General features: G+C 42.8%; 1 long non-coding RNA gene across 1 annotated transcript; it reads left to right on the forward strand.

Moving 5' to 3' along the window:
* The first annotated feature begins 956 nt into the window (after positions 1-956).
* On the forward strand, positions 957-21855 carry LOC146200806 (uncharacterized). The gene is made up of 4 exons (XR_014705267.1): positions 957-1228; positions 1578-1678; positions 8399-8510; positions 21602-21855. It is a non-coding gene; the product is annotated as an uncharacterized LOC146200806 (long non-coding RNA).
* Positions 21856-27345: the final 5490 nt, after the last annotated feature.

The following is a 27345-nucleotide window of genomic DNA, read 5'->3' on the forward strand; positions in this document are numbered from 1 at the left end:
GTTCAGTCGTGTCCGACTCTTCGTGAACCTATGGACCATGTCACGCCACGCTTTCCGGTCTCTATCTTCTTAACATCACATAGCTTCATCTGCGATGCCTCGAGAATGCCATCTAACCATCGCGTTCGCTGCCTACCCCTTCTCCGGCGACCCTCAACCTTTCCCAACATCAAATCTTTCTCCAGCGACTCCTCTCTTCTCATCAGATGACCAAAGTAGCTGAGCTTTAACTTTAGAATTTGACCCTCCAATGAGCAGTCAGGGTTTATGGTCGACAATATCGACTGATTTGATCTTTTGGCAGTCCAAGGAACTCTTAAGAGTCTTCGCCAGCACCACAATTCAAACGCGTCAATTCTTCGGCGGTCAGCCTTTTTCACAGTCCAACTCTCGCATCCATACACTCTAAGAACTGGAACTCTTATTTCAAGAGTCAAACAGCCTAATTACTCCTGCAGATCTCACTTTACTCCTGCCATATGCGAGGAAGAGTGAAATGGCCTTTCAATCTTCCAAGAAAAAATGAGTAAAGTGAACATTCTACTCCTGCAGATTTAGATAGCGTTAAAGGTTGTTTTACTCCTGCGATAAACAAATTATAACTTTCCGTACCACACATGTTTCTGTTGTTGCTCGGGCAGCACAAGTGTCCGTATTGGACATTGAAGCAGGCTTCTTTTTCATTTTTTCCTCCTGTCTGCGTGATACCGCATTAAATAGTAGTAATCAGCTATCAAGGGTAAAGGCTTCTAGGCGTGTCGTCTGCTACTGTTTTCAACTACGAAACTGTCAACTGCTCAAACCAAATTTACCTAAAGAAATGAATAACCTACGACCATCTAACTTCACAAATGAACTTTATTATTTGAAAATAATTTATGCATTCACAAATACTTGATAGTTATCAAACTCATGCTCCCTCTTCTTTCTTTTTTTTTTGCGTTGCGCAACTGTTGCTCTCCTTGTTCAGTTCAAGCGCTGCGTTAGCTGTGCGTTGTTTGTTCTTGCGGCCTGTCAGTTACATCGTATTTCGCTTAGCAATCCTTTATTACCGCCGGCTTGACCTCTTAAACTACCCTGTTATATCATTATCAAATGCATCGCAAGCCTCAAGCCTTCGCAGTGTTCACCATTTGCAGCGCGCACACAGGATATGACCTGCAACTTGCTTTCAATGCTCGCTCGTCAACGGCATCAACGGTCTCCGGACAATAATGGAGTCATTCAGGTAAGGTTCGCTTCTATTTTCTTTTCCGCAACTGCAAGTTTAAAATACGCGCAAAAGCGTGTAGACTTCTGTTCATTAGCACATATTTTGAAGCCTCAGTTTTACCAAGCGCTATTTTCTTGTACTGGGAGCAGTGGCATTGTCGCTTGTTCGAACATGGGAGGCGCGTAGGCGCTATTTGTTTTGGCAGTGCTGTAACCGCTAATTTTCTTCCGTAGACACAGAAGTATGTGTTCTTGTGCATACATACTTTAATAACTTCCATTTTTTATCATCACAAATATGCATCGGCAGTCACGTTTACGTCCGGTTGAGTGGGGCATTACAGTTTTGTTCGTTGCACTTCCAGGTGTACACTGTTTTTGAAAATGTTCTCCTGGAAGACAGCTGCTTGCTCAGGGTGGATGCTTGCTTGGTTGCTAAAGGCGTCCCGTGAACAGCATTAAGCTCGTAAGTGTGTTCTTCCGTCACATGATTCTCAAAAGGCACTACCATGATTAATGGTGATAAATGCTTTATTTGCCTACGTATGCTGTACAAGTGGAGGAACCGCGGCCTTAGGCTAAGCACATGCCCACAAAGTGCGGTCAGCTGTTGCCATGGTCTCCTAGGCTGTTCTGTCTGAGGACGTCATTGCATATTAGGGCACTTCAGATGGGCAAGCAGCTTGAGTATGCGAATGTGTTTGCTTGCACTTTATGTTCTGAAGATTAATGTCGTGTGTAGCAGCCAATCAAGGAAGTAATCGTGAGTTAATCCGAAGAAAATGAATTGTTCATTTTTCACTTCCTGGCATACTTTTTTTCTTCTGCAGAAAAGTCACTTATAAACAGTATGCATACTTTTTTTATAGCTGCAGCATGGACATGCTGTTATAAAGCCACTTTGAAACCTCAAAAAAGTAAAGTTGGTATTTAGGTCATGCTCATAAGAAAGAGAAGCTGCTAAGAATGGCTCACGAATTAATTGTCGAGTCATAAAGAATATTCTTTGTTGCTGTGCAAAATAATGCAAAATGTCCTACATCTAAAAAAAAAATCTGGAAACATTTCAGTGACCTGCTGCGTGCTTTCTGAAACACACACACACAAAAAAAAGAAAATGAGGGTGGGGACCAATGTTGAGTGCACACAGAAAGTTGAGTAGCGGAGGAAGTCATCACCGAGCTCTATGACAGCAGACTTGGCATGGCAAGGAGTCATAGAGCACTGGCACAACAGTGTTGCATCGGCTTCAGCTCTTTCCACGCACTTTTGATGGCCTTCCATAACTCATCAGAATTTGCAGTGTGCAGGACCCTTTTTTGCAAATTGGCTTTTAATGCCTGAAATGTTTTCAGTGACTTTCATATCAGCGACCTTAGGAAGCCAAGCTAGTGTAATGGGCTACAAAGCTTTTCAAGGTGCACTTTCACAATGTGCGCCGTGAGGATAGGGAAAGAATGCTGCGGCAGAAAATGCCCATTCTTGTAAGCCATGATTGACAGCTCTTAACCACACGGCCAGAGTAAAGAACACATAAATGACGAACACAGGTGCTGAACTTCAATTTTATTCTGTAACCACTAATATTCTGCTTATATACCCATAAAGGCACAGACAAGTGGCGATTTTTGACACTTGTGGCAACAAAAACTAATGTGACAAATAAAAACCAAATAAAGTACCGAAAGGGCAAACCCGAACGAGGAGAGAACGAGATAGGCAAGTTATCTTTTAAGCCGCCAACACATGGAAAGTGGACTAATAAGTACAAAAAAAATACAAATGTGGAAGGAGAGCAGAAAATGGGTAGCAGAGGTAAAGGTAACAATTAGCACAGCAAAATGCATGAGATGAAGTGCACTAAAACTGAAAAAAAAAGCGTCATGAACAGCGACAATGAAGCCAACAATTGACATTGCCAAATGCAGAACACAAGCAGTACTAAATAGCTAAACCAAAGCAAATGAACGAAACGTGCATGATCAACAAGGGTGAAGTCAACAATTAACATAGCGAAAGGATGAAGATGAGGTGCATAAAACCAAACAAGAAAGATAAAATGTCAAGAAATGAATTCAACAAATGTAACAAAGCTAAAACCAGGCTAGATTAGAGAAGTCCATAAAGAAAGGCAATCTCTTTTTCCAAAAGTGAAATGGAGGGGGTGCTAATCATCCTTGAGCCTCAAAATCTTGGCAGCTTCGACTATTTCATGTGTCAGCTTTACCAATGTGTTTTTAACACTGTTTTTTTTTTTTTTCAAAGATTGGGTGGCATGGCTTCTTTGAGTCAGTTCCTGCAGTGGACGGGCAGATTCCTGGGGGATTACCTGAGAAGTCATTTAATGCTCCATTAGCCTTTCATTAATGCATCAAAAAGGGCTTGTTTGTCCATGTATACCTTACGGCAAGTGAAAGGCTTAGAGTGAGCGCCTTCTGTACACTGCTTCTAAGGGTTTTCTGTGCTTCTTGGTGCGGCATCTTTTCTTTTTCATTAACGATCCACGAAAGCTGCAATAGTTGCTCAGGGGCAGAAAAGAACGTCAACTCCTGCTTTCTTTTCACTCATCGTAAGGTTGTGGGAAATTTGGTGCATGCAACGAATCACTGCAACCTTTTTGCGTGGCCTGTGCACTTCAGCCAGTGGTTGTGTTTTTGCACTTGGTGTTTTTCAGCACTTTTTCTGCGACAGTGGAGAGGGCTTGTAATGGGTACCCTGATTGCGTGAGCCTGCATACCTTTTTCAAGAAGCTTTCTTGCAATTTGTGCTCGCATGACTTGTTCAAGGCGTTGACAAGGGCAGACTGGATGATATTTCTTTTGACCAGCTTTGGAACGAGCGGAGCTGCATGTTAGGAAGGGATTGTTTCCCCTTGGTCCAAATGCCCGGCACACATAACTGGGTGTAAAGAAGATTCTTAGTTCCAGGATGTGCATGGAATCATTGTCCGGCATTTCGTGCATAAATTTAAGGGGAGCCAGGGCACTCTTAAGGACACTAAAAATTTCAGGTACTTCATGAAAAAAAAGGCTTCCTTGTCACAGTCGAAAAGAACTAAGAAATCATCCACAAAGCAGAAAATATTTTTAACTTGTTAGTGTTTGAAATGGTTCCTGAGACTTTTGTCATGCATAACTAAGAACAGATCACTGATAACGGGGCAATACATGATCCAATGCAGATCCTGTGACTTTGGATAAAGTGTAAACCATTCCATTCTAGAAATGTTGATTTTAGGTACACAGAAAGCATAACCAAGAAACCATCTACAGGGACACCACACTCATTCTGGAAGGATACTGCTCCAGGTTTGTCGATAGCTTCACGAACGCATTTCATGAGGTCCCCCATCTTGAGGTATAGAATAAAATAATTTTAACATCTGTAGAAAAACACGGTAGGCTTTCTTTCTATTCCAGTTCAAAGACCTAATGATTTCATCTGCATTCTTTACCAGAAAGGGATCATCGATAAAAAGCAATTTCAGGTTGCCATGCAAATACATAGTGACGTCTTTCTGCCAGGTATCCTCCGAAACAATAACGCACAGAGGGCACGAGAGGTATATCTGGCAGAAAGACGTCACTATGTATTTGCATGGCAACCTGAAATTGCTTTTTATCGATGATCCCTTTCTGGTAAAGAATGCAGATGTAGTCATTAGGTTTTTGAACGGGAAAAGAAACAAAGCCTATCATGCCTTTTCTATAAATGCAAAAGGCTTGTTTTATTCTATACCTCAAGATGGACCTCATGAAATGCGTTCGCAAAGCTATTGACAGACATGGAACCATATCCTCCCAGAGTGAGTGTGGTGTCTCTGTAGATGGTCTCTTATTATTGTTTTCTGTGTATCTAAAATAAACATTTGCAGAAAGGAATGATTCACACCTTATCCAAAAGCACGGGATGTGCATCATATCATGTATTACTTACTCTTTTGCTCAGTGATCTGTTCTTAGTTATGCATGACAGTAGTCTCAGGAATCACTTTGAAAACTCACGAATTCAAAAAATTTTCTGCTTTGAGGACGACTGATTAGTTAATTTAGACCATGACGTAGAAACCTTTTTTCATGAAGTACCTGAAGTTTTGAGTGTCTTTAAGAGTATCCTGGCTCCCCTTGAATTAAAGCAAGAAATGCCAGACAATGATTCCATGTGCTTCTTGGAACTAAGCATCTTCACACCCAGTCACGTGAGCTGGGCATTTGAACCAAGGGGCAACTAGCCCTTCCTATAATATGACTCCGCTCGTTCAAAGCTGGTTAGAAGAAATATCATCCAGTCTGCCCTTGTCAATGCCCTGAACAAGTCATGCGAGCACAAATTACAAGAAAGCTTCTTGAAAAAGGTATGCAGGCTCACGCAATCAGGGTACCCGTTACAAGTCCTTTCCACTGTCTCAGAAAAAGTGCTGAAGCATATAGGCAACACGATAATGTTCCAGGGATTCCTTACATGCACCAAATTTCCCACAACTTTACGACGAGTGAAAAGAAAGCAGGAGTTGACGTTGTTTTCTGCCCTCGAGCAACTATTACAGCTTTGGTGAATCGTTAAAGAAAAAGAAAAGCAAAAAAATAAATAAAAAAGAGGCCGCACTAAGAAGCACAGAAAACCCTTAGCAGCACGTGCGGAAGGCGCTCACTCTAAGCCTTTCACTTGCCGTAAGCTATACATGGACCAAACTGGCCAATGAAGGCTAATGGAGCATTAAAATGACTTATCAGGTATATCCCCCAGGAATCTGCCCGTCCACTGCAGGAACCGACTTAAAGAAGCCATGCCACCCAATCTTCGAAAAAACTGTGTTAAAAACACATCGTTATAAGCTGACACATGAAATAGTTAAAGCTGCCAAGATTTTGAGGCTCAAGGATGATTGTGTTAGCACCCCCTCCATTTCACTCTTGGAAAAAAAGATTGCCTTTCTTTATGGACTTCTCTAATCTAGCCTGGTTTTAGCTTTGTTACATTTGTTGAATTCATTTCTTGACATTTTATCTTTCTTGTTTGGTTTTATGCACCTCATCTTCATCCTTTCGCTATGTTAATTGTTGACTTCACCCTTGTTGATCATGCGCGTTTCGTTCATTTGCTTTGTTTTAGCTATTTAGTGCTCATCTTCTGCATTTAGCGGTCAATTGTTGGCTTCATCTTTCTTGTCATGCACTTTTTCTTTCAGTTTTAGTGTACTTCATCTCGTGCGTTTTGCTGTGTTGTTAGCTTACGTCTGTTACCCATTTTCTGTTACCATTGCATTTTTTTTTTTCTGTTATTAGTCCGTTGTTCCACGTGTTGGCGGCTTAAAAAATGATTTGCCTATTTTGTTCTCCCCTTGTTCGGGTTTGCTCTTACGGTACTTCTTTTTGTTTTTATTTGTCACAAGTGTCGAAAATCACCACTAGTCGGTGCCTTTATGGGTATATAAGCAGAGTATCGGTGGTTCCAGAATAAGGTTAAAGTTCAGAGCCTGTGTTCGTCTTTTATGTGTTTACTCTGTCCGTGTGGTTAATTAAGCACTGTCAATCATGAATCAACACCATTAGCCCGACAACTTTTTCTATCCTTGCAAGGTCCTTTTAGCAGGTGAGAAAGGAGCTGGTGGCAATGATTACAAAATAAGCTTGGGAGCTCAGCTGACCATCAATGCAGGGAAGAGGTGAGAGGCTGTCTTTGTGGTAACCTCCCCCCCCCCCCTTCACATGTTTAAGGATTTTTGAGTGCTTGGCCTGAGGCCATTGACATAAAGGGGATCATACCTTAAAATAGCAGTATTTAATGAAAGTTACAGCCTTGGCAGCAAAACAAACATGGTATATAAGAAAGCAAGCCACAGGTCAAAAGACAAAAGTATAATCATTTACTTTTTAGCAACTAGGCAGCACTCTTTTTGTTTCTAGGCCCACCCAGTACAGGCCCACCCAGTAATGCCTTAAAGTTAGGGCTTTTGTGTAGCCATCCTATCTGAATCCTGCTTTGTCATGCCTTTGCCTAATAAATTTATCTGACACATTAAGGCTCAGGGCAGCCTTTATCTCACCCCCTGTTACGAACAGGCTGTCACTAACAGAGGCAACAATTTGTAAATTCTTTTTGGTTGCTTTTTGGTGAGATAGTGGGAAGCATCTTTGATTTGGTCTTCATCCCGGTAAGTATGTATGATTATGCCCTCTGAAGCCTCAGCCACTCCAGTTGCTTTTCTGTAGTGCGCTGTCCAGTGATGTCCCTCTAATTCAGAATCTTTTCGCTTGAGGTATCGCGGCAGCCTTATAGGTCCGTAGCCATGCTGAAGCTCTAAGCAATGCATGTTGATAACTGTCCATTTTACAGATTGAAAAAGCATTCACATCAGAAAGTGAGAAATGAACGATCCATAAATAGGTGTGTTTGGCCAGTGTTTAAATTGCATTTCTTCAATTGTTTGCTGTATAGGACAGTCTTCAGAACATAAAATATGAGCAAGGCCGTTTGTCTACTCATGCTGCCTGTTCATCTGAAGTGTGCTAATGTGGAGTAACATCCTTAAAGAACAGTATGGCAGATGTGGGCATGCTATTCAACCCATGTACAACCTCTTGACCAATCACTTTGTGGCTAAGTGCAGTTACTACAGGCCTACTATTACCTTCCATGCTATGTGTGTGTTAATTGTTGCACTCCTTATTTAATCTTAAGAGAATGATCTGTGTAGGTAATTGCATAAAATGGATCACTATTTTGTTTTGACAACTGATTTATTGCTATTGCTGCCATGCAGCATGTGACACTGATTGAGTGTAGAGTTCTCAAGCACTTCCTTCAGCCAATGCTTGGTTTAATAATTTTGTTGTCATTGTCTTGTGTTAAGTAATGGCAATAATTAGTGAACTGGTTGATCTTGTGCCCTTCCAGCAGGTGTGCTTCTGCTTGGCAGCACATGAGAATCACTGATTCTTGTTTATAAGTCACTGTATCTGTTCTGTTCCCAAACATGTAATTGTACTCAAGGGGACTCAATCACAGTTCTTCAATGCTGTTTTTTTTTTGTAATACACTAGTTGACTTTGCTTTATATTTGATGATATGTATTCTTTCCTTGACTGTCATTGTGTATATCAGTGGGCCTCTTAGATTATCCACTGTCCGCAGGTCGCCTGAGTACAGCCCAGCCATTTGTTTACTAGGGTTGCTCTGGCGTTAGTCTTTCTCCAGGTGGACAGTTCCGGGCTACCTGCTGGCTGCTAGACTTGCCAGGATGATCTTATGTTGGCTGCTCGCATCCAACTAGCAAACAACGGAGAGGTGATGGGGAGGTGAGGAATGTCTGCGGCTGTTTTTATTGACTAGGACCGCAGAGCTTCGGGTGAAATTATCTTTTGTTTTTAGGGTGTCTTTAATAATGTGCAGGCAGGTGCTCATTTCAGCTGATCTGCAGTGCTCATTTATTACATCTTTAACTGTCGCCGCATACATATTTTGTATGTGTGTGACATTGTCTCCCATCACATAATTTACAAGATCAGATGTTCGTTCCATATTGAGCTTAATGAGTTCGGATTTGCAAATTATATTTGATCTGTCAAGTTCTAGCATCAACTTATTTTACAGCATTGTTCAAGAACCTTCTCGAGCGTGAGAGCAGACCTCAATTCCCTGTGCACTCAGGCATGCGCATTCATGCAAGTATATCGTCAGCATGCGACACACGGTCCGAGTGTTCGGTATTTACTTTTGTAGCGCAGTGGAAAGGACATACTTTGGTAATTGCTCAGAAATATTTTAAGATGTAACGCATGCATGCACTATCACATTTCACTTGATTCATTAAGGTGGTCACGACAGCTAACAACTGAGCATAAACTAGTTATTGCATTTCACTCCTCACACGTTAAATTATAAATCCTCGAAATTTGAGCTCATTCGGTGCAGCAGATAGTTTTAAAAATAATTTTTATTATTATTGAAATTGGCTTTCTGGTCTGGCAACCATTGGCTGCTCACGTCATGAGATATCATTCCCATGTCGTCTGCTATTCGCGATGTAGTCTATGTAGGCTGCACTTTTGCATTCATGCTTGGATGGTGGTCACAGATTTTTTTTTTTTTTTCAGCAAAAATATTTTATTCGCATATTCTCTTTTCTTTGAAAAGCCTTTACTATAATATGCGACTTTAGTGATCCTCGGACTTGTTTTGGGCTTCGTCTAGAGATTGCCGAGGAGGCTGAAATGGACGGGCTCATGCTGTATAATTCAGCATACAATCAGAAGAATATTATTCTTACGCTATGAGATTTAGCTTGTTTTAGCAACAAGTACTCACGCATATAAAAAGGTCCGTTTCTTCCCGCCGTGTACCCGCGCCACGAAAGTGGGGAGGGGTTAGCATTATGTTCCTGATTGCTGAGGTATTGCCGTTGCTCTTTCGGTCCAAAACCTAAGAGTAAGCAAGCATTACCTTGAGGCGAGAGCATACCTTGCAACATTAAAGGAGCAGACAAAACTTTTAAACAAAGCAGTACCTCTTGACGACCTTCCATTGATCAGTTCCGTCGGTGTCGCGGGGCCGAAAACCTCACACTACGGTGATAGGTGCTCGTCGTGCTGGCGTCGTCACCAGTGTAATGCGAAAAATCATGCGTCGATAAGCTAAAGCTTATAAGCTGACTGACTGTGCCTTATGCTGAAGAAAACATGCCTTATTCTATATTGCTTTTGTGCAGTAGCATCTTCATCAAGCGCTTTCGTCTGAGGGTCGGCCACTGAGTCAGTCAACTCCCTCCCCCCCCCCCCCCCCTGCAAAGAAAAAAAAAGTGTCCCTTGATATTGCAGCCTGCATTTCAGATGACGCTCCACCGTGCATAGTCTCCTGTCCGCAGTGATAAGGATGTTTTTAATATGAAAGCGCCTCTACTTTAATAAAACTTTAGCAGCACACCTCTGATTTGAATTCATTATGCAATTGGGACTGGTACAAAAGCAGCCAATGGTGTGTGCTGTGCCTTCACTGTGGGGAACAACTGCTAGCATGACCAGCGTGGCAGTACGGCCTTGCATGTTGTTTTCCATGCATGATGGCTCACACGGGGAAGATTGGGAAAAAATAAGGTGATAGATAGTGCATGCATTTGGCATTTCTCAAATATTTCTGAGTGCTTCCGAAAACACATTCTTTTTTCACTGTGCAGAAAAATGAAGACGTGAAAAATTAATGCACTCATGATACTGATGTACTGTCTTTGCCAGAAGTAACCAGGCTGCGTGTTCCGCTTCTCAGTCGGTCAGCAGAGAATTCATAAAACTTCTGATGCTGTAAATTGGTGCAACATAAATGAGAGCTCCTGTCTTCACTTGCCAAAAAGTTATTATCCTCAGGGGATCCATGTTAGCTTCAGAATACAAGCAAGAAGCAAAACATGCAGCCTGGTTACTTTTGGCAAAGACGGTACATGCACTTATTAATGTGCCTTCTCGAGTACGTACTGGGAGCTGCAACCCACGGCAATGCTCGAGAAGGTCCTCAAACAGCAAGTCAAGTAAAATAAGCTGAGTACGGACTTGAGAGATGAAACGTATTTTGCAAATAAATCGATTTAATGAGCATAGTATGATGCAAACATCTGCACTTGTAAATGGTGAGAAGAGATATGTTGCCCCACATACACAAAATAAGTAAGCAATGGCAATGGAAAGACACACAAGATGTCCACCACGACTGGCAGAAATAAGCACTATCCTTGAGATTGTACGAAATGTCTTGTTCACTGAAGTACCGCACATGCTCTCCACTTCCATATAACCTCTGTTGTCTGCTAGCCGCCCAAGCGCAACCCACACTAAATCATCCTTGTGAGAGTGTGGCATTCAGTGGCATATCATCAGAGAAAAAATGACCCCCCCCCCCCCATACACACAGAAAAATGTAAGAGCTGCACGCTCGGGCGCCCCTTAGGCTAATAACTTAAGCCCAGTGACAAGGTGGCACGTATGCGGAAACTAACGATAAAAAAGAGTAAGCGTGAAAAATGTCTCTTAAACGTAATTTATGTTCACTATTTTACCTGTGTTTGCTGTGTTTTTGGTCATTTATTTTTAATGTGACAGTATTGAAGGCCCCGTTTCCCCAAAATCTTGCATTGTTGTTGGCAACGTCGTGAGCAAGAAAGTCATGAGCAGGGTTCTAGCATTTGGTAATAAGCAGGTGACATTTTTGTGGGTCAGGCATTGATTTTTGGTGTTAGTTTGTGTGGCATCATGAGGCCGCATGAGATGCCGAATTGCCTGGAGCTCCTTACGATTGAAGGGTGAGATGCGCCCTTCCGAGTCGCACTTTTGTGCAATGTTGCTAAAGCAGGTATATATATATCTATGTCAGGTTGTCTTTCAGATAATGTGGTAGCTTATCACTGTATGCTAATGAATGTTTGAGATAAATGGATCAGTGACGAAGCGAATAGCAGTATGCAGGTACGAAAAGGAGGGTCACCTTGTAGAAATGCAGACTGGAGACAGTCAAACTACCACATTATACCCTTAAAGGCAGACTTTAAGTATCCCTCCAGGTCTTAATTTTAATTTATTTATCCGAGGGCTGTTTTTAGCACCTGTTTTCCTTCCAGATTTGGTTTTCATTTATAATTGTGTGAATTTAAGGTAGTCTCATTTCTCGCAAGGGTGGAAGAACGGGCTAGTTGCTGGTTCATATTGGGAAAGGAAAAAATGGTTGCACACTCGACAAAGTGCTGTGTTGTCATTTTTTGTTCATGTCTCAAAAATGCGCTGTTATTTTTTCTCAAGCTCTCTGTTCTTACTGAGCTTTTTCATTTCACCTCAGATGCATGACCTACAGTAATGAAGAAGGACATGCCTCTTTGTTTATGCCTTATCACTTAATGTTGTGGTATTATATTTTTTTTTCTTATGTCTATAGCCCTGTGTTTTAGATAAAAAGAACGACCGAGGTTGCCCTGCTTTGTTATATTGAACAACAATGCATCATAAAGTCATCCCGCTGTCAAAACATGCATGAACATCAGAGCATATCCTACCTTCCGTTATCACTCTCAAAGAAAGTGTCTAGTATGCAGAAACAATAAGGCGGTAGGCATTGCTAGTGAAGTTAACTGCCGCCTGACCACATGCCCACAGGCTACGAGGTCAGCCACTCAGTGTGTATGTGTGTAAGGGCTGATGTGTTAGCAGAATTAGGGTAGCAGCAGCTTCTCTACACTGCCAGGAAATGAACCACTGACAGGGTTTTAATTAGTTTGAATACTTGTCACGCAGTATGCTGTGTTGGTCCAACTGGTCACATTGCAATGCGTCACCTTCTTAGTTGGATCTCTGCCTTCTCCACTACTGCAGAGTGTAGGTAGAGCAGTGTGTTATTAGTCTGTGCAGACGTAATTGAGTGGAAAGGTTGCTTTGTGGTCCAAGCAACAGCGATCCGATATCACCTTTCTTAAAGGTTGTTGGGCTGGTGGAGTGCATTACACAAATATTACATGTATAATGTATGTTCTGCATGCACATGTGCTTGGTAGCATTGCCGCAGTATCTTTGACTATTCAGGATCGATGACAAGAATGCCAGCCTACCTACCACCAGCTGTTGTGAACACCTCGATTGCTATATTATTGCGTTGCTACAGTGGCTTATCCACAACCAATGACTCGGTCAAAAGAACATAAGCACTCCAGAGAGCTTAGACGTTAGCTTGACAGGGTCAGGGTGCTTACTGAATTTGGTATGGCAAGCATCATGCAAAAAAGGAAGTGGTGGCAGTCCTAAAACTTTCACACTCTGCTAGATATAACTTTTTTTTTCATTATTTTGGCAGTGTGTGGATCTTGCATGAAAGTAGCAATTATCAGTCAATTTTGCAAATATATTCGGTGGAATCAGCTGTGCAATACAGTATGATGCTATATCTGGCTAGTTGCACATACATTTAGGTTTTTTTTTTTATTCCGAAAGCTCGCCATAAGGCATATTATAAAAACCCATCTAAATTGTTTTTCATAGGTAACCGAAGAAGGCTCTTGCTCTTATCGTTGTCGGTGAGCCATTTGGAGAAGTCCTCTTGCCTTGTTGCAGTTAGTCCTATTTGCTGCTGAATCTGTCCTTGATGGTCCCTGCACAAGTGCACAGCAGGTGGCGAACATCCACTTCTGCAGCTGGTGTGGAACACTTCGGGCATGTGGCGGGTCCGATGTCTTCTTGATGTCTTCTTGAGATTCCCATCGGCATGTTACCGATGGGGTAAGGGCCGCCCCAGCTCTTATTCTTGTTTCTTGCTATTGTTGTCTGCAGTACTAAAACCTGGCTCCTCATCTCCCTGGTATATGAAGTAATCAGTTACAGGCTCTGCATCTCAAATACCCATATATTTGAACCTTTGAACAACAACAGCATCTGGGGACATCACATGCAAAGATTTGAAAATACGCAAACAGACAGGCTAAAGTGACACTCCAAGCTAACCTCATGGTGTCATTACGTGGTTGACTGCTGCCATGCGCAAAGTACAGATGTGTCCGAATTGTTCTTTATATGCCACAGAGCTAGACAATAATGATGGCAACAGGCAGGGGCAGTACCTCGGGGTGTATGCAGGGCCACTGTACTATGCAGATTCCATTTCCTTCCAAATAACAGGTTCCAAATTTACAAGGAGTGGCTCATACATAAATGTAGCCCTTAGTCGAGTGTAAAAGGCACTCTATATTTCCTTGGTATGGATGATCAGGTCGTTTAGGCTTTTTGAGAAAATGTATTGCATAAAAGGGTTGCCCTTTCTCAGTATTATTTACACTTGGCAAAGTGCTAGACTGCATTATGCAAAGATAGTATGCAGTCTACCTCTCCCTTCTTGCCACCCTGCTGAAAGATATCTGTTGTCTGTCTGAAGCAATGCATCCGTCTGTTGTTTCAGGCTACTAGGGAAAGTGACACTATGCACAGGCAACCGTAATAAGCATACTTATTGCGTCCCCACTAGCAACGTAAAGCAATTTGCCTTTACAGTGGTCTTGTTTATGCTCTTTCAGCTAATTGCTTGCCTTTTCATGATGCTATTTCCTTACACCTTCAGTTAAGATCACTGCAAAATTGCCATATATGTGCTCTGGGGGTGAAACCGCAGCCATCTGCTGGGAAATAAATCACATGACTGCATTAATTTTGTAAGAACTGAATCTGCAGTTTTTACCACACATTAACGGTGCATTAGAAAGACACCAGTATCAGTTCTGAATGAAAAATGTAACCCTTACTAAATTTTATGGACATACGCACGTGAAAAGTGCTGGCCTTTACACATTCTTTAAACTGACCACTGAAAGTCAGCAACAGAGCTATCTATAGATACATACACCTTCACATTGTCTTTTTGTTTACTGTTAAATACAAATAAAGTCAGATATTCAAGCATTCAGGCGCCTGATGCAGTCATTGGTTGTGGGTGTGCCGCTTTAGGAATGCAATAATAAAGCAGTTGAGGTGTTCACGACAGCTGGTGGTTAGGTGGGTCGGTGTTTTTGTCGTCAACCCTCAACAGTTAAAGGCTAACCAAGCACATGTACATGCAGAGCATCAATTGTACGCATAGTTTTTGTTTAAAGCATTCTAGCTGCACATCGAGCTTTAAATAAACTGATACCCAGTCGCCGTTGCTCTACTTTTGAAGCAACCTTTCTGCACAAGTAGATCTGCACATACCAACAAGCTTGGTAGGAAGTGGCTCTTTAGCATAACACCATCGGCTGCTGTCTAGTTTCAATTGATGAGTGTGCACTGCTCTACCTACAAAGGAGAGGTGCAGATTATTTGCTCTGTGTGCTATCTGCACGCTCCAGTAATTGAGAAGGTGCAGATCCAGTTGGGCAGGTGACACATTGTCATGTGACCAGTTCGGCTAACAAAGCATACTTCGTGGCTCGTATTCAAACTTCTCAAAGCCCTGTTAGTGGTTGATCACTGCCAGTGTAGAATAGCATTAGTGAAGCTGCTGCTACCCTGACCCTGCTCACACTTCAGAAGTTTTGCCTAGCCGGCACACTGACGGACCAACTGATCGACCTTGTAGCCTGTAAGCATGTGCTCGGGCAGTGGTTAACTTTACTAGTGCTTGTGATTTATAGTTTCTTGCACTGTTTTTTACATGCTCGACACTTTCTTTGAGGATGATAATGGGAGTTAGGATGTACTCTGATCTTCATGCATTTTTTGACAGTAGGGTGACTTTATGGTGCATTGTTGTTCGTTATAACAAAGCAGGGTGACCTCAGTAGTTCTTTTTGTCTCAAACTCAAGGCTATAAACACATATTTTGACAGTAGCTCCACCCTCGTTCACAATAAGCATTTGTTATAGCTGAGGCCAATATAGGTGGGCTCTACTTCAGAGCTAGAAAAAAGTAGTGAAACCAGTACCAACAAGTTCCATAAGTACTCACCGGTACCAAGCTGTCGAGGATTTTCTCTTTAGTCTGACATATCGAATACACACACATGTGGCAGCTGTTAAATTAGGTTAAAAAAAAATAAAAACAGTAGGCGATAATGCGTAAACAAATTCATCTTCTTCATTGCTGTAGGTAATGCATCTGGGGTGGAATGAAAAAACTCAGTAAGAATAGAGAGCTTGGGAAAAAAATAAACCGCACTCCTAAGACATTGAAAAAGAAAGAGATGACACACAGTGCTTTGTCCTTGTCTCAAGAGAGTGCTGTTTTTTTTTTTTTTCCCAGAGATGAACTACCAGCTAGCTCATTTTTCCACCCTTGCAGGAACTGAGACCACCTTAAATCGACGCGGTGCTACAAATGGAAACCAAGTCCGGAAGGAAAGCAGGTGTTAAAAATCTCTGAAAAATAAATTAAACCTAACTTTAAAACCTGCAGGGATACCTAAAGTCTGCCTTTAAGGGTATGCTGCTAGTTGCTTCGTCACTGATCCATTTATTTCAAACATTTATTAGTATACAGTGATAAGCTACCACATTATCTGAAAGACAACCTGACATATATATACTTGCTTTAACAATTGTATAAAAGTGCGACTCGGAGGGGCTTGATTGCCATCTCACTCTTCAATCACAAGGAGCTCCTAGCAATTCGGCATCTCATGCGGCCTCATGATGCCACACAAACTAACACCAAAACTCAATGCCTGACCCACAAAAATGTCACCTGCTTATTACCAAATGCTAGAACCCTGCTTATGACTATTTGCTCACGACATTGTCAACAATAATGCAAGATTTTGGGGAGAATGGGGCCTTCAATACTGTCACATTAAAAATAAATGACCAAAAGCACAGGTAAAATAATGAATATAAATTACGTTTGAGACATTTGTCACACTTACTCTTCTTTTTTATTTTAGTTTCTGCATACGTGCTGCCTTTTGACTGCACTTAAGTTATCTCATTAGCCTACGGGGCGCCCGAGCATGGAGCCAGCTCTTGCATTTTTCTGTGTGTAGGGGGGAGGGGGGCTACTTTTGGTTGCTCCAGAATGCGTTAATTTTTTCTCGACGATATGCTGCTGGATGCCAGACTTTCACAAGGACGATTTAGTGCGGGCTGCGCTTGGGTAGCTAGCAGACAACAGAGGTGATATGGAAGTGGTGAGCATGTGTGGTACTTCATTGAACACGACATGTACAATCTCAAGGATAGTGCTTATTTCTGCCACTCGTGATGGACATCATGTGTGTCTTTCCATTGCCATTGTTTACTTATTTTGTGTATGTGGGGCAACATATCTCTTCTCACCATTTAAAAGTGCAGATGTTTGCGTCATACTATGCGCATTAAGCCGATTGATTTGTAAAATGCGTTTCATCTCAAGTCCATACTCGGTTTATTCTACATAGCTTGCTATTTGAGGGCTTTCTCGGGCATTAGCGCGGATTGCAGCTCCCCGTGCTTAGTCAGGAAGGCACATTAATTCGTACATGTACATCAGTATCATGAGTGCACTCATTTTTCACATCTTCATTTCATTTTTCTGCAAAGTGGAAAAAGGACGTGTTTTGGAAAACACTCAAATATTTGATAAATGACCAATGCATGCACTATCTATCACTTTATTCGTTCCCAATCTTCCCCGTCATGCATCATGCATGGACACCAACATGCAAGGACTGTCACGTTGGTCATGCTAGCGGTTTCTCCACATTGACGGCACAGCACACACCATTGGCTGCTTTTGTACCAGCCCCAATTGCATAAAGAATTCAAACCTGCGGTGTGAAGCTTAACTTTTATTTATGGTAGAGGCGCTTGCATATTAAAAACATTCTTATCGACATTATGCATGGATGACGGCATGCAACAGACACACTGTCGTGTCAGCTCTACCACATAGTGTCCTCTTTTCTCCTGATAGATTCCTAAGACTGCACTGCATTCCCATCCAGCAATGGAGCCAAAGTTCGAGCATCACCGATGCTGGCATCGACAAATCCCATTGATGCTCTCTCTCTCATGCTCCCTGTTTCTGCACTCCTTTTATGTTGAGCTTTGAGAAACTAAAATCAGCTTTAAACCTGTGCCCTTTTAGCCATTTAAAGCTGTGTCTAGCTGGGTCAAAGCTATTGCATGACCTTTCAATTTTTTTTTAACATATGTTTTTGGACTCCTAAAATCGTGACTCCCATTTGAGAAACATTGCTTTTTGGTGGCTGAAGTGAAACATGATAGTGCATGCATGTGGTACATCTCAAATATATCTGAGCTATTACCAGAGCATGTCCTCATTTCCACTGCATTGAAAAATAAAATACCATACACCCAGATTGTGCTTCACACACTGACGATATGCTTGCATGAATGCGCATGCCTGAGCATGTACTGAGGGCTATGATCTGATGTCACACTCGAGAAGGTCATTAAATGATACCATAAAATAAGCTGAGGCTATGCACTTGACAAATGAAAGATATATAGAGAATCCGAGCTCAGTGAGTTCATTATGAAATAGAAATCTGCAATTGTCAGTTGCCTGGTGGCAAAGAGTGCCGCATGCATATTATACGTATATAAGCAGCGACAGCTGACAAAGAAAAAGATACCATAGGTGGGCACCATGGATCAGCTAAGAGCACCTATGATTCCCTCGGATAAAAGAAATGTCGCATGATACTCCTGTCCTTCTAGTCAGTTTAAAAATAGGGCATAAATTTCTCACTTCTATATCACCTCTCCATTGTCTGCTAGTTGGAGGGCTGCAGCGAGCATAAAATAATCCTGCCATGTCTGGCTGCCAGTAGGTACAAACAAGACAAATATGAATAAAAATTGAAAACGTTGCTTATGCTTTCTCTAGTTTCGCTGGCTGCTAGCTTCCCTATGTAATTTGTCATTTGATAGATTTCATTACTACAAAAGCAGCGTCACTTCAAAATTTACATTGTCATGGTCTTGCCTGAGTGGCAGTATTAACTTAAAATTGTATAGACATCATAATAATGCCACAGCATTCATGGCTTTATTCTGGATATAGTCTGATATAGGCATTTTGAGCAAAAATCATGGGCATATCTATAGGAGGTGGTGGTTGGCTGGACACTGCTCAGTGGTTGTGCATGTCACGAGTCTACATGACACGGCTAAAGGCCCATTCACACTTGCGACTAGCAGCGGTCGCGCAACCGTTTTGCTCGAAAAGCGACAGTCGCAAATGGTCGCATCGGTCGAAAAGCGACTGCCGCGGGCCGATCGGGCACTGCTCGAATTTTCAGTCGCGCGACTACTAGTCGCAAACCATTTCACCAATCAGCGAGGTCCCGGAGTACTTGATCGAGCACCTTCTCAATGCAATTAAAGAATACCCCTACCTTTTCAACAAACGGCACCCGGAATTCAAAGGCAGGGAGATAGGATATGGCTTGGAAGGAGATTGGAAAGATATTTGGACTATCTGGTAAATACCATGAACTTTTGAGAAATGGGTTTTTCACGCAGGTGCAACATTTTATATTGACACCACGGTGATTGACATTGTCTATTCGTCGTCGGCGTTTTCCTGGAAACACGAGAGCGAGGCATGCGTACCGGCTCGCCTGAAAAGCTGAAGTGTCTGGCAGGCGGCAGCTACCGACGTTTACTGTCATTGCCCAGCAGCTCTCCTACTCCCAACTCGTTCGGAACGAGAACAGAACGAGAAGGCGACTGTCGCAAGTGTGAACATCGGTAGTGGCGAGCTCCTCTCCTCTGGTCGCGCGACTGGTAGTCGCAAGTGTGAATAGACCTTAAGTTGGCAGATAGGAATTCTGGCTTTAACCAAGCCATTAAATGTGCCCGAGTGACCTAGGGGTAGCATGTCTTTGTCTGGATCCAAGGTTCTTTGGATCCAGTCAACCAGGCATCCCCAGGTGACTCAGGCAGGTTCAGATCTCTTGGTTAAAGCAGGTCTCTATATCTTTATGTGGTCTAACATAATGTGATGGCTTACAACTGCGTTAATGAGTATGCACAACATAATAGAATAAATTGTGGGGTTACTCAATTACCCTGTAGTGAAGTGTCTGTACATGAATGAGAATCCACACGGAAGCCCCAATGTGCTCCATCATACACTTAAGGTAGAGTTTAAAGGACCCCCGATTTTTTTGCGTGTTGTCTTTGTAACAGTGTGCATGACTATACATGGATTACCACATAGTATTTGTTTATGGCTGCTAAATAATACAATCTCTCCCATCATCTGTTTCAATTTCAATGCCATAGCAATGGCTGTGTCAGAAATCAGTATAGGTCATGGAAGGCATGAAAAACAAGAAACTGCAATATCTGCTTCATGATTTTATTCACTATATCGCTGAAGCTAGCCTGGTTCAGGAGCAGTCATCACACCGAACGTGCCTTTATGACCTTCTTGATATTTGACACAAAAGCCTTCTCCTGGATTCTAAATATAACTAAACTCAAGGATTCATTCAAGTTATTAACACGAAAGCGTTACTTCGCTATGTTCATAGATTTCTGTCCGTAGACCGCACCCGCAAAATCGTGTCCGCAGCAGTTGCGAGTAATTAAGAAACGTGAGAGGTTAATGAGTGGTGTCAATCGATAGAGGCTGACATAATGTTGCTGCCGAAAAATAGGCCAGTAAGCTAGTTAGGTAATTAATTACAGGCAAAAAATGTAAAAGTTCTCTGCAGCAGTTGTGAGTAATTGAGAAGTGGTAGAGGTTAATGAGTCCAATTGATAGAGGGTGACGTAGTGTTGTGTCCGAAATAATTAGGCCAATAAGGTAATTAGGTAATTAATTAGAGGCAAAACATGCAAAATCGTGTCTGTAGCAGTTGTGAGTGATTGAGAAATTGTAGAGGTTAATGAGTGGTGTTAATCGATAGAGGGTGATGTAATGTGTGCAAAGAATTAGGCCATTAAGGTAATTAGGTAATTAATTAGAGGCAAAAAATGAAACAGTAAAGGCAAAAATGGTCTCATTAGCTAATGGCTTGGTGCCACATTTGAATGTATCAAATACTAAAATAATTAAACCAGTGAATTAAGGTGACTTCAAGTATGTGACATTACACAACCTGAAGTCGAGCTAAAAAAGGGCATATGAAGGGATTAGCATGCAATTTCAAAGTACCAAAGACTAAAGTAGTTAAGGCAGTCAATTAGAGTGGCGTCAAAGGTGTGACGTCACGCAACTGGAAATAGAGCTGAAAAAGGGCATAGGAAGGGATTGTGCAATTTGAAAGTACCAAAGACTAAAGTGAATAAACAAGAAGTGGATAATGTGAGCTAGAGGCTGTGACGTCACACTACCAACCGGAAGTCTAGCTGAAGAAGGGCATAGGAAGGGATTGGTGCACAATTTGAAAGTACCAAAGAAAATGGGTAAACAATAAGTGAATTAAGCAAACAGAAGCAACCAACAGCAGATTCCGTGCTTTTGCATTACTCCAATTCAGATTCTGCAGCGCTGTTTTTAGTTATAGATGGATGCCACTCTGCAGATGCGGCCTCAGTAAACTCCAGAGGGAGTGGAGGTTCGCCAGTACAGTTGCATGTGTTCTACATCCAAAGCCAATTCTCGAGCAACAAACGGTCCAGTGCCGGCCAGGCTTGTGTTTAGCCTCTGAGGGACTAGCATAGTGGTATTCCCACTTGAGGTATAGCAAATTGGCAGTCAGAATAAACGAGGTATGTGGATTTCTAGATCACTAGCTTTGTTTAATGATTTGGAATGAAAAGTCTACACTTGGTCATGATGTGCCACTACTAGGGCATACCTAGGTGGCGACCCCAGGCCTTCACACCAAGTTTTGTTTTGTTGCATTAGCTGTAGGTTAAAATGAAAACTTGAGATTAGGAGTATGTTTAGTTGCTTATAATGGTTTGCTTTAACCTCTCTTGCATTGTTTTTATTCTATATGCAGGCACCTGGAAAATGCAAGGATATCTTGAGCGGCTTCACTCGGCTTGGCAAGTTGCGATGTGGTCGAGCGGCAGGATCACTTGGTTAAAACTTTGCTCACAGGATCACTTGGCTTGTAGCAGTGTTCTGGGCATCTAATGCCAAGTAGACTGTGGTGTCGAAAACACTGATGGGCCTAGACCTCACAGAGCACATCCCAAATGTATTGCTGGCATGCACAGCAATTGTGAGAAAATAAAAGCTGTCATCAGCGTGCTTTTGCATCCCTATTTATTGAAGCACCGATTTCACATCACAGACTGTTGTGTGTATGGTGCAAGAAGTGTGAAAAAAGTTTGTACATTCACCATTGAACAGTGTGTAGTGGAAATACTGTGCACCGTTTTGCAGAGGAAGGTATGGCCAAAGTGAGTCCTACAAAACATATGGCTGGAACTGGTTTAAAAAATGGTAGGATATGTAAAACAGGCCATGAAATTCCATCAGAAGGAGTAAAAACTCCTTGAAGGAGTACAGGCACTCCTATCAGTGGAGTCCTTGAACTCCTCCTGGAAGAGTTGCAGGACGCTACTACAGTGTGTAGTTTTACTCCTTTCGGAGGAGTACCTTTACTCTATTCACAGGAGTAGCGCAGTACTCCATCAGTGGAGTCCGATTACTCTATGGCTAGAGAGAGTTCTTTTACTCTGGAAAAAGGAGTCGTATATGGGACAAGCGAAAACTCCTCCAAATGGAGTTCTAGTACTCCTTCTGTTCTTAGAGTGTACATCACAACTGGAAAGACCATAGCACGGGTTATACGGATCTTGGTTGGCAGACTAATGTCTCTGCTCTTTACTAGGCGGTCAAGGCTAACCATTCCTCTCTTTCCCAGAAGCAGGCGTCTCCTAATTTCATGGCTGCAGTCTCCTTCCGAGGTAATCTTGGCGCCCAAGAACAGAAAATCTGTCACAGCTTCCACTTCTTGTCCATTGATGCTCCAGGACTTGATAGGGCAAGACGCCATGATCTTCGTCTTTTTAATGTTCAGTTTAAGCCCAAACTTCTCACTCTCTTCTTGCACGCGCATCAGAAGTCTCTTGAGTTCCACTTCATTTTCTGCCATTAAAGTGGTATCATCCGCATATCTAAGGTTGTTGATACGTTTTCCAGCAATCTTCACTCCAGCTGAAGACTCGTCCAGACCGGCCTTCCTCATGATGCACTCTGCATATAGGTTAAATAGGCAGGGCGACAGTATGCAGCCTTGCCTCACCCCTTTCTCAATCGGAAACCAATCAGTAAGACCATGCCCAGTTCTGACTGTGGCCTCTTGCCCTTCATAAAGGTTCCTGAGGAGACAGATGAGGTGAATTGGAACTCCCATCTCTTGGAGAGCTTGCCACAATCTGCTGTGATCTACGCAGTCAAACGCTTTCGCATAATCAATAAAGCAGAAGTAAATGGGTTTCTGGAACTCTCTTGCTTTTTCCATGATCCAGTGAAGGTTGGCAATTTGGTCTCTAGTTCCTCTGCCCTTGCGAAACCCAGCTTGCTTGTGAGCAGTGTAGTGGCATACAAATGAATCTGTGTTAACCCCACAGTATGAGGTGCCATTCATGCCATGTCAGCGCACCACTGAAGAAGTAGTACTCTACGTGGACCCAGTTCCGATTATAGAGGCTTCGTCATTTCTGGAGGCATATGCTGCCTATTTGCAGCACTGGGTATTTTACATTGAATACCCACAGAAGGTGCACCGCCTACTGTGGAGATTCGAAAATGCATTTCTGGGCCTGGCGCAGACTAAACATCGTATTAAAAACCTTGAGTCGAGTATTGTCTTTTTTTCCGAGTAATGTTTTCGTGTCATTTTCGGAAATTTCATGAGTAAACTTGAGCAGATGACGGCACTGAACAAAATTGTCTCGATTCTGGTGCATGACCGATTCAAAATCAAGGGCATTGGTGTCCAGCAGAACAAGAAAATTATCAAAAAAACGAAAACAACGCATAAATTTTGGCCCTTACAACTGTCGTTTTGAGTGCAGTTAAAAGGCATATCTCGGCATCCACTGCAGAGACTGCGACAGTAATGGCTGCCAGCCATACTATCAAACAAAAGTGTTAAGTAAACATCGAGACAAGTTAACTCGAGAAATTATTGAAGCACTGAAAACCAGCTGGTCAAGGATATCTCTGTCAGCAGCCCCTCCGTAGAGCTGTCTGATAAAGACTTCCAATTTCTAGCAGCTGGGAATTGAAGATGCAGCACCATTTGCGCCTGTTTTTTCATGTTCATGGGCAAGTGTGATCACCCTCATGTTTTTCTTTTGTTTATTGGAGCCGGGTCTATTTATTTGCACGTTCCAAGCAATAAACTTCAGTTGGAGGTCAGCGCTTGTCTTTGTGAGCCTTCCTTTCCTCCCCGTCTAATCCGCGCTGCTCTTCATCGAAATGACAATTGACGTACGTTGAGCTGAATACTATATTGGAGATGTGTATTCCCGTTCGGGAATTACTGGAGTATAAAATATTATCAGTCTGATATCTAAAAAGTACAGTTAGCACTGGCAAAATGGAAATGTATATGTATATAAATTTACGTGTATATGTACCGTCTGTTGCAGAAGTTTGCAGCCCAACGCACCGGTCGGAGGAGCAGTATCGCTCCCGAGAGGCGGCGCTGCGCCCGCCGGCGCTGCCTGTTGACGCAGCTATAAAGAGTGAGGAGGCTTGTTCTCTTTCCCTCATCCCGCGACTGAGAGCAAAGATGTGCGATATCAACCGCGGGATGAGGGGAAGAGAACAAGCCTCCTCACTCTTTATAGCTGCGTCAACAGGCAGCGCCGGCGGGCGCAGCGCCGCCTCTCGGGAGCGATACTGCTCCTCCGCCCGGCACGTTGGGCTGCAAACTTCTGCAACAGACGGTACATATACATATGTATATTCCAAAAAGAAGCTATTGATAACGTGAAGTTCAAGAGTGTTAGTTGTAAGAAGACACCTGCTCCAATTTATCATCGTTAAATACATAGCCGGAGCAATCTGGGATATTTGTTACAACTTTATCTACCAAGCAAAAGAAAACATCTGTGTGTATTCTTCAGTGCTGAGATCCCAGACATATGCAAAACACATTAGAAAAAGCATGTCACGAAAGAAACATTTACGGACCGCCGCGTGGTAGCAGCGATGGCGCATCCCGTACGAAATATAACACTCGCCTTTTTTTTGCGTATGAGCGCAAGCATTTGGTTTTCTTGTTTGGCCATCCATCTGGTCTCCATCATATGTGAGGTAAATTTGGCCCATGCAAGATACGAAGAGTTCGTACAGAGTCATAATTGCTGCAATTTTATTTACGCAGCAAGCAAACCACACAAGCACACTCACCAGGAAAATAATAGCGACCACTGCAAGCCCGTCGAGTGCGGACAAGAACAGGAGTGAGGGAGGTTACTACGTGCGCGTGCTGGAAAGCAACAAACAACGCATTGTAAAGGAATACACCCTGCTAGTAAAAGTACAAATTTTTCAGTGTGGTCTGTTTGGATCTTGCGGTGTTATTGGGCAATATCACAAAGATGAATTACGTGGTTCGTATGGTGCGCTTTTTATTATGTGCATAAGAAGGGAAAGTGGCTGCGCTATCGGGTCTCTCTCGTGCGATTCAAATATATCCACCTGCACTAACCTTTAGTGAACATGCCTTCGTCACGCGAGTAGTGTGCCCATCTCACACACAATCCATCTGGCGCCTCGAAAAAAAAAAAGGCAGAGGTACATTTTTGTCATGTAAAAATAGAGCAAAAACGTCTATCTTTGCCTCTCCTCCCTGACTGACTTCTGTCTCGATGAGTCGTCTCGTCCCGACCCCACTACGACAAAATTCAATCGCTGAACCCGACTCACCCCAATCTGTATGTTCGGAACAATATAAATCCCGTGGTATATCCAGTTGTGTGACTAGCGTGAGAAAGAGCTACGATGTATCACATAGTAACGGGCCAGTTAAAAATATCACATGCTATAGGTCTCACAAAAGCCGAACTCTGAGCAATGGGATGTAGTGCAGTTCAGCAACCGCTCTGAACGGCAACGAACGCTGATACAGCTTAGTCTACTGACGGCAGAAGCAAAAGGATCCCTGAAAGAGGGCACCGACCAGAGAGAAAGGCTCCATGAAAAAAGGGCAAATCACTAATAATACTCTTTCAGAGTGCCAAAGTTATTCAATGAATCATCGTGTGTCTCGCAGCAGTGGACACTGAAGGTGCGCCCAGTGGGTCTAGTCACGCACTGACCCACTTGCAACAATGGAAGAGGATTGCTCCTCTAAATCGGCCCTGGAGCAGCAATCTAAGCTGCGAATGCTTTAGCCATTGACGGCTTCAAGAGCTGCGGAGATTCCCGGAAAGGAGTTGAAGTATCAAAAAAAAAAAAAACAAGACCACATGTTTGCTTGTTCTCCGTCGGCAAAACTATCCACAATTCGTCAAACGTTCCCACGGTTGCCTGCGACCAGCAAGGGGTAAATGTTAATTTGACATTTGCACAACAAGCTCATTGCAAGCAATGCAATTTGCATTCCTTCTAAGAAGAAGTTTAAATTGGAGGAAAATCAAACCCACAGTAATGCAAAGAGATTGCAACCACGCGACACATGTCTACAGTCTACGCGCTCTAGGCAGATGTGACAATCCACTAAGAAATGTAAATATGGCGTAAAAAGAAACTAATTTTTCATTTATTCGCGAAAGGCGAATGGTATACATTACTATTCCCCTCGTCTTCTTTTCTTGACTTCCTTTCCTTCCCACAGTTCCCCGCCCCTTGCCTTATCGTGGACACTTGCGAGCACACCGCAAGGATATTGACACGCTGGATCCAGCGTTGTGGTTTTTTTTTTTTTTCGTCTCTATAATGAGCCATTTTGTCTCGGGCATCGCTACCCTAAAAACCACTTTTGCCGCCCGCATTTGTGCCATCAGATCAGTTCAGTACAGTCGTTCAGTCGTGTCCGACTCTTTGTGACCCTATGGAACATGTCACGCCACGCTTTCCGGTCTCTATCTTCTTAACATCACATAGCTTCATCTGCAATGCCTCGAGAATGCCATCAAACCATCGCGTTCGCTGCCTACCCCTTTTTCGGCGACCCTCAACCTTTCCCAAGATCAAATCTTTCTCCAGCGACTCCTCTTTTCTCATCAGATAACCAAAGTAGCTGAGCATTAACTTTAGAATTTGACCCTCCAATGAGCAGTTAGGGTTTACGGTCGACAATATCGACTGATTTGATCTTCTGGCAGTCCAAGGAACTCTCAAGAGTCTTCGCCTGCACCCCAATTCAAACGCGTCAATTCTTCGGCGGTCAGCCTTTTTCACAGTCCAACTCTCGCATCCATACATCACAACTGGAAAGACCATAGCACGAGTTATACGGATCTTGGTTGGCAGACTAATGTCTCTGCTCTTTACTAGGCGGTCAAAGCAAACCATTGCTCTCTTTCCCAGAAGCAGGCATGTCCTAATTTCATGGCTGCAGTCTCCTTCCGAGGTCATGTTGGAGCCCAAGAAGAGAAAATCTGTCACAGCTTCCACTTCTTGTCCATTGATGCTCCAGGACTTGATAGGGCAAGACGCCATGATCTTTGTCTTTTTAATGTTAAGTTTAAGCCCAAACTTCTCACTCTCTTCTTGTGCGCGCATCAGAAGTCTCTTGAGTTCCACTTCACTTTCTGCCATTAAAGTGGTATCATC

The sequence above is a fragment of the Amblyomma maculatum genome, chromosome 2 (genome assembly GCF_055883805.1).
Source record: "Amblyomma maculatum isolate TAMU_Amacu chromosome 2, ASM5588380v1, whole genome shotgun sequence".
Lineage (NCBI taxonomy): Eukaryota > Metazoa > Arthropoda > Arachnida > Ixodida > Ixodidae > Amblyomma > Amblyomma maculatum.